The following is a 7842-nucleotide window of genomic DNA, read 5'->3' as shown; positions in this document are numbered from 1 at the left end:
GAAAGGGTCTCTGGCTTGGTAGGTTTTGTTAACCTGGGAGGTCACGATATGTGAGTCGCTGTTGACTTCGACCCTTGACGCTCCGACCTCTTTGGCTAGGGTCAAGCCTCTTATCAAGGCCTCGTATTCTGCCTGGTTGTTAGAGATCAGAAACTCGAACTTGATTGATTGCTCATAAGCCATGCCTTCCAAGCTCTCGAGAATTATCCCTGCTCCCCCGAATGCCTGGTTGGATGCTCTGTCAACATGGAGCTTTCACCGTATTTCTGAGTTATCAAGAAGCACTTCGACCAAGAAATCTGCCATTGTCTGGGCCATGATTGCATGTCTGGTCTCATATTATATGTCGTACTGGATAATTCTATCGCCCACGTCATTATACGGCCCGCTAGGTCGGGTTTCTGTAGGATCTGGTGGATCGCTCAGTCGGTTCTCAACGTGATCGGGTGCCCTTGAAAGTACTGCTTTAGTCTTCGTGACGAGACTAATAAGGCATAGTCTGGTTTCTCCAACTTGGTGTATCTCAGCTTCGCCCCTTGGAGCACCTTGCTAATGAAATACACCGGTTGTTGGACTTTATGCTCTTCCCGGATGAGGACAGCCGCCATGGCTTCCTCTGTCATAGCCAGGTATAGGTACATGATCTCTCCTTCTTTCAGCTTCCCGAGGACTGGTGGTTCTGACAGGATCCTCTTAAAATGGTTAAAGGATTCTTTGCAAGCTGGGGTCCATTCAAAAGCTATCCCCTCTTTCATTAAGTTGAAGAAAGGGTGGGCCTTTGCTTCCGAGGCCCCGAGGAAACAGGACAAAGTCGTCAGCCTTCTAGCCAATCTTTGCACATCTTTGACACAGCTGGGGCTCGTTATCTGAAGGACAGCTTCGCACTTGTTTGGATTGACCTCCACCCTCTTTGTGTTATCATGAAGCCTAAGAACTTTCCGGCTTCCATGACAAATGCACATTTGAAGGGGTTGAGCCTCATGTTATGCTTTTGGAGCAACTTGAAGACGGCCTCCAGGTCGACTACCAAGTTGGCAGGATTGGTTGTCTTCACTAAGACATCGTCAACATACACTTCAACCGACTTTCCGATTAGATCCTTAAAGACATTACTCATGAGCCTCTGGTATGTAGCTCCCGTGTTCTTTAGTCCGAACGGCATGACCCTGTAGCAGTAGTTCTAGCTGGCGTTATAAATGCCGTTTTTTCTCCACTGTTGTGCTACTGGCTTGGCATTTAGTTTCACGGCAAGATGGTGGGACTTGAACTCGGGGTCTACTTTTGGCATGTCAGCCGGAGTCTAGGCGAACAGATCATCGTTTGCTCTGATGGCCTCGATAAGAGGTTCTTTCAGCTTGTGGGGGAGGTTTCAGTTCACGAAAGTGAACTTATCCTCCGTGTCTCCAACTCGAAACTTCTCTAAATCCCCCCGAGGCTCAGCTCTCGGCTTGTAGTCCACTAATAAACTACTATTTTGCAGTTTATTTTATATTGAATTGAGTGAATTTTATCCATTATTCACACACTTATTCATATAATTTGCATGTTTTACATTTTCCTTCCTAATTTTGTGCTATGATTGAAAACATTCTTCTTTGGCCTTAAATTCGCTAATTCTAATCTTCTCTTATTACCATTCGATGCCATGATATGTGTGTTAAGTGATTTCAGGGTTTATAGGGCAGGAATGACTTAGAAGATGGAAAAAAAGCATGCAATAGTGGAAGGAACACAAGAAATTAAAGTTTTGAGAATCAGGTAGCGATGCGCACGCATGGACAACCCATATGCGTGACTGGTGCATTCAAAAGATGCCACGTACGCGTGGCTGACGCCTACGCGTGGCCAGTGAAAAGACCAGCGACGCGTACGCGTGACTGACGCGTACGCGTGACAGAGCGTCACGTGCTGTAATTTACAGAAAATGCTGGAGGCGATTTATGGGCTGCTTTGGACCAAGTTTTAGGCCCGAAAATATTGATTAGAGGCTGCAGAGTGAAGCTAGAAGGGGGGAATGAATCAATCATTCACTTCTCATTTATGCACTACTTTAGGTTTTAGATGTAGGTTTTCTAGAGAGAGAGACTCTCTCCTCTCTCTAGGTTTTAGGATTTTTAGTCTTGTTTCTTTTCAAATTCAGATTTATACCTTACTTTAATTTAGTTTCTCTTCTACTTTTATTTGATCTAGCACTTTAGTTATCTACTTTCCCTATTTATTCCTTTATGTTGCTAATTTAGTTTATGAGTTCATGTGTTACTCTCAATTTTCATTAATGTAATTTATGTTTCATGTTTTTTATTGTTCAACTGCTTTGTTATGGTTATTTCTTTGCTTTGGTTAGTCTTAGAATTTCCTATATCTTGTCAATTTTCTATGCTTTATTTTGCGCCCCAAGTGTTTGATAAAATGCTTGGGTGGATTTTAATTTAGATTTTTATGTTCTTGACTTGGATTGATTATTTAGGGACTCTTGAGTTATCAAAACTCTTTTGTTGAATGGTAATTGGAGATTGCCGGTTAGCTTGAACTTCACCAAAGCTAGTTTCTCACTATGAGTTGACTAGGTTTTGTGAACTCAAGTTGATTGTATGCACTTGACCTTCCTCCATTGGTTAGAGGTTAATTAAGTGAAGGCAATTCACATTTACCATCATAATTGACAATGATAATAAGGATAGAACTTCTAATTCTCTTTCCTTGATAAGAGCTTTTGTAGTTATTACTTAATTTTTTTGCCATTTTTACTTTCGTGTCTCTTATTTCAAAACCCAAAAATATACTTTTTCATAACCAATAATAAATATACTTCCCTGCAATTCCTTGAGAGACGACCCAAGGTTTAAATACTTCGGTTAATTTTATTAGGTTTGCATTTGTGACAAACAATTTAAACATTGACCGAAGATAATTTGTTGGTTTAGAACTATACTTGCAACGTGACATTTTTGTGAAAATCTTTACCGATAATTTTTCTCTGTCAAGTTTTTGGCGCCGTTGTCAGGGAATTGCAAATGTGTGCCTTATCATTGGTTATTGTGAATATTGTGAATATGTTTGCTTTTCGTTTCTTTGTTAGTTATTTTTAGTTTTAGGAGTTTATTTTCATTATTTCTTATTAGTTTTTGTTTTTATTTTCTTTTGTTACCATGAATTATCACCCCTTTGGCTATGAGTTTGGTTACAATTTTGTTGTAGGAAGTGGAGATTAAATGAAGGCTTGCATCAAGGATGGGACAATCAAAGATGGGAGGAGCCACAAGGATTTGATCAACCCTCTTAGCAATAACCGCCTCCAATGTACTATGAGCAACAAACATTCCATGATGCATACCAAGACAATGGTTATGGTGGACCTCTTCGTGACAATCAACAACCCTCACCATATATCTATGAACCCCCTCCTCAATATAGCCCTCAACCACCATACTCACAAGCCCCACACCACCAAACACTTCCATATGACCCTAACCCATATCCACCATACCAACCACCTTATGAGCCATATGAACCATACATAGAACCACCCCAATTCCAATCCAATTACTCCCAAACACAACCACCTCCAATGTATGCAAACTTTCAACAACAATATAATCCTAATTATGTTAGCTAAGCAGAACAAGAGCGACAGAATTATTTTAAGGAAGCAATGGATCGACTTCAAGCAACCATCCATCAAATAGAGCGAGAGGAAAGTCAAAAAGCATACGAAGCTCTCATGGCTAACGAATCTCAACTTGAGAACAAGGGACTGAAGTGTGTTGTGCAACAAGTGGAAAAGATGGAGAGTGTTGAACTGTCACATCTTTATCATGATGACCCACCTCCCTATCATGAACCTTTCCTCCCAAGTAATGAACCCTCATATCCATTCCAATCTCCAATAGATGACACTCTTGGTGTTCTTCTTCAAGAGCAAAGAGAGATGCAGTGGACGACACTAGAGTTTATATCTACCTTGACCGAGGTAGTAAATAATTTAGCTTCCCTACGCTTCGACACTCAAAGTACCCACATGGCTATATGTGGAGAATCTAATGAGGAGCGTAGCATGACAGAGAGACTAGGAACTCCAATGGAAAGTGAGGAATGTAGCTTTGTATTGGAACAATTGGAGGAAGCCGTAATTGTTGAAAATGAAGAAGAGGTTAAAGACTTAGGAGATGCTGAACCTCCATGGGAATCTAGAGTTGCAGAGTATTCCTCCAAGAAGCTTGAAATTGATGTTGAGGAGGCTAGTGCACAACTTTCAAGGCATATTCCCTATGAAGAATTGGATGGAATAGATCAAGAAGGAAGTTCCCTTGGTGATGATGATCATGAATCAAGCCGTCCTAGTAATGAATTTGCACCCACAAGTGAACCCCTTGAGTTAGAAGAGCCTTCTCCCGATGACATTGAAAGCAACACTGAAGTACATTTCTCTCAACCTCATATTTATGATTTGAGTGACGGAGAAGAGTTGGATGAATTCGGTGAAGAAGAGCTTGAAAGTGAAGAATCTTTTCAAAAGGTGAAAGTCCTTCGGCAAGGTTGGACGGGAGTTGAGTATGCTTTGTCAAGATCGTTGGAGACTTCTCTACCTAGGTTGCCGTCTACTCCTTCATTTGAGTGGGTAAAACTTATCTCTATTAGCTTTACTGCCCTACTTGAGTATGGTATTCTTGAAACGGATGGCCAACTTAGGAGGCTTTGTGGAATGAAGCGTAAGAAAAGGATGTTTAGTGGTTGGAGTTGCAAATCAAGACCCATCAAGGTTGAGATTTCAAGAGCAAGATGCAAGGGTTGGACTAGTGATCAATTGGTTGAATTTAAGAGAAGAGTTTGGTACTTTATTGAGAATTCGGATTGCTTACCACTCAGTTAGAACAATGATGATCCACTTAAAGACGTGTGTAAAAACAAGATTTGGGATCCCGGCATACTAGAGGATCAACTTTGGGAGCTCAAAGCTTGTGAAGAACTTCATCAAGGCTTGGTGAATTCATTTGGAAATGTTGGAGCTTATTGGAAGTCCAAGCGTTGGTGGAAGTTTCAAGATGAGTTCAAGCACAAGCCACCATGACAAGGAGCTCACCAAATGTCCAACTTAAGGACTTTAACTAAAAGTGCTAGGTGGGAGATACCCTACCATGGTAACTACTTCCTATTTTCTCTTTTATTTATATTGGTAATAAATTGAATTTTTATTTTTAGTTAGGATTATTTCGTTTAAGCTATTGTTTCACTTATTTAATAAAGTCTGGCTTTACTTTGGTAGCTTGTTAGTTTTATAAAAAAAAAAGGGTTGTCACGCGTGCGCGTGACCGACGCGTACGCGTCGATGTCCAAATCTGGTTCGTGCCCAAACCATGTTAGAACGGCGTGACAGCGTGGCCTGGATAGAGAGTTGTACTAGGACCGCGCTGGTGGGGTGCTAGGCGCATAGCCAACCCCATGCGTGTGCGTCAATGACGCGTACGCGCCATTTGCGTTTTTTACCCTCCACTTATAGGCGTGGACGACGCGTGCGCGTCGACTCAAAATTTTTATTGTCTAATACCACAAATAGAGAGTTGGGCTGCCACTGTGCAAGTGTTGTGCGCGGAGCACAATTCACTTCCACGCGTACGCGTGACTAACGTGTACGCGTCACTTCCTTATCCTGCAACCCACGCATACGCGTGGGCGATGCATACGTGTCGCGTCATCTTTTACTTTCTTCATCTTTCTTCTCTCGTTCTTCTTTCTTTCTATCTTTCTTCTTCATTCCTTTCCCTTCTCATCTTTATTCTCCCTCATTTATTGTATTTGCATACTTTCATTAATTGCATGACAACTTTGTCACTTGTTCTTATTTTCTTCTCTAAGTTTGATATTATACTGTTGGTGTTGAATGTTCTTACTCAACTATTGCATATTTCGTGCATTGTTTTGGGTGCTTCTTAACTTGTTTGCTATTTAGTTGATATGCCCTTTAATTTTATTGTTTTCTCACTTTCATGTTGTAGCTACCATGTAGTTGAGAACCTCATTATTATTTGGCATTAGACCACACATATTTTATTTGCTTGCATATCTTTGTTTGTGCGTTATTCTTCTTTCTTTTTTCTTTTCTTTCAGGATGGCCACCAAGAAGAGAAACAGAGAACTTTTAAATGGGGTGACAAACAAGTTTCATCGTACAATCTTTGGAGAAAGCGCATCAGTTGTAGCAACCCGTTGATGAGCGGATAATTTATACGCTTTTTGGCATTGTTTTCAGTATGTTTTTAGTAGGATCTAGTTACTTTTAGGGATATTTTCCTTAGTTTTTATGTTAAATTCACATTTCTAGACTTTACTATGAGTTTGTGTGTTTTTCTGTGATTTCAGGTATTTTCTGGCTGAAATTGAGGGACTTGAGCAGAAATTAGATTCAGAGGTTGAAAAAGGACTGCTGATGCTGTTGGATTCTGACCTCCCTGCACTCAAAGTGGATTTTCTGGAGCTACAGAACTCGAAATGGCGCGCTTCCAATTGCGTTGGAAAGTAGACATCCAGGGATTTCCAGCAATATATAATAGTCCATACTTTGGCCAAGAATTGACGACGTAAACTGGCGTTCAACGCCAGCCTTCTGCCCAAATCTGGCGTCCAGCGCCAGAAAAGGATCCAAAACCAGAGTTGAACGCCCAAACTGGCACAACTGACGGTTCATCTTGTTGCTCAGATTAGGTAATTTCCTTTTTGTTTTCTTTTCAAAAAATTTTTCAAAAATATTTCTAAAATTTTCTCATCTGTTTTCGAAAAAAAAAAAAATAAAAATAAAAATGTTTTCAAAAATTTATTCAAAATTTTTAAGAATGAATTCTAGTGTTTTGAAGCATGTGAAGCCTGGCTGGCTGTAAAGCCATGTCTAAATTCTTTTGGACTGAGGCTTGCAATTTGTTATCAAGAGCAAGCTAGTTGGAGCTAATCCACCTGCTACTGTTCCTGATCTACCTGCTGAAGCTTGGCTGGCCATTGGCCATGTCTAGTGTTTTGGACTGGAGCTTTCTTTGAAAGCTTGGCTGGCTAGTGAGCCATGTCTAATTCCTGGACTGAAGCTTTAGACTAAGAATGCAAGATTCCTGGAATTCATATTAAAAATTTTGGAATCCTTATTTTTCTTTTTCATATAATTTTCGAAAAATATAAAATAAAAATCCAAAAAAATTAGAAAATCATAAAAATCAAAAATATTTTCTGTTTCTTGTTTGAGTCTTGAGTCACATTATAAGTTTGGTGTCACTTGCATATGCATCTTGCATTTTTCGAAAATATCATGCATTCATAGTGTTCTTCATGATCTTCAAGTTGTTCTTGGTAAGTCTTCTTGTTTGATCTTGATGATTTTTTGTTTTGTGTCTTCTCATGTTTATCATATGCATTCTTGAATTTTTAGTGTCTAAACATTAAAGAATTCTAAGTTTGGTGTCTTGCATGTTTTCTTTGCATTAAAAATTTTTCAAAAATATGTTCTTGGTGTTCATCATGACATTCAAAGTGTTCTTGGTGTTCATCTTGACATTCATAGCATTCTTGCATGCATTCATTGTTTTGATCTAAACATTTCATGCATTGCATAATTTTCATGTTTTTCATAAAAATTTCAAAAAAATCAAAAAATTATCTTTCCCTTTTTCTCTCATCAAATTCGAAAATTTGAGTTGACTTTTTCAAAAATATTTAAAATCAAATTGTTTCTTATGAGTCAAATCAAATTTTCAATTTGAAAATCTTATCTTTTTCAAAATCTTTTTCAAAAATCAAATCTTTTTCAAAATTCTTAGTTATTTTCGAAAATTCCAAAAATATTTTTCAAAAATATTTTTCTTA

Source organism: Arachis ipaensis, chromosome B10, assembly GCF_000816755.2.
Source record: "Arachis ipaensis cultivar K30076 chromosome B10, Araip1.1, whole genome shotgun sequence".
In the NCBI taxonomy this organism is placed as follows: domain Eukaryota; kingdom Viridiplantae; phylum Streptophyta; class Magnoliopsida; order Fabales; family Fabaceae; genus Arachis; species Arachis ipaensis.
Note: the sequence above shows the minus strand (reverse complement) of the source record.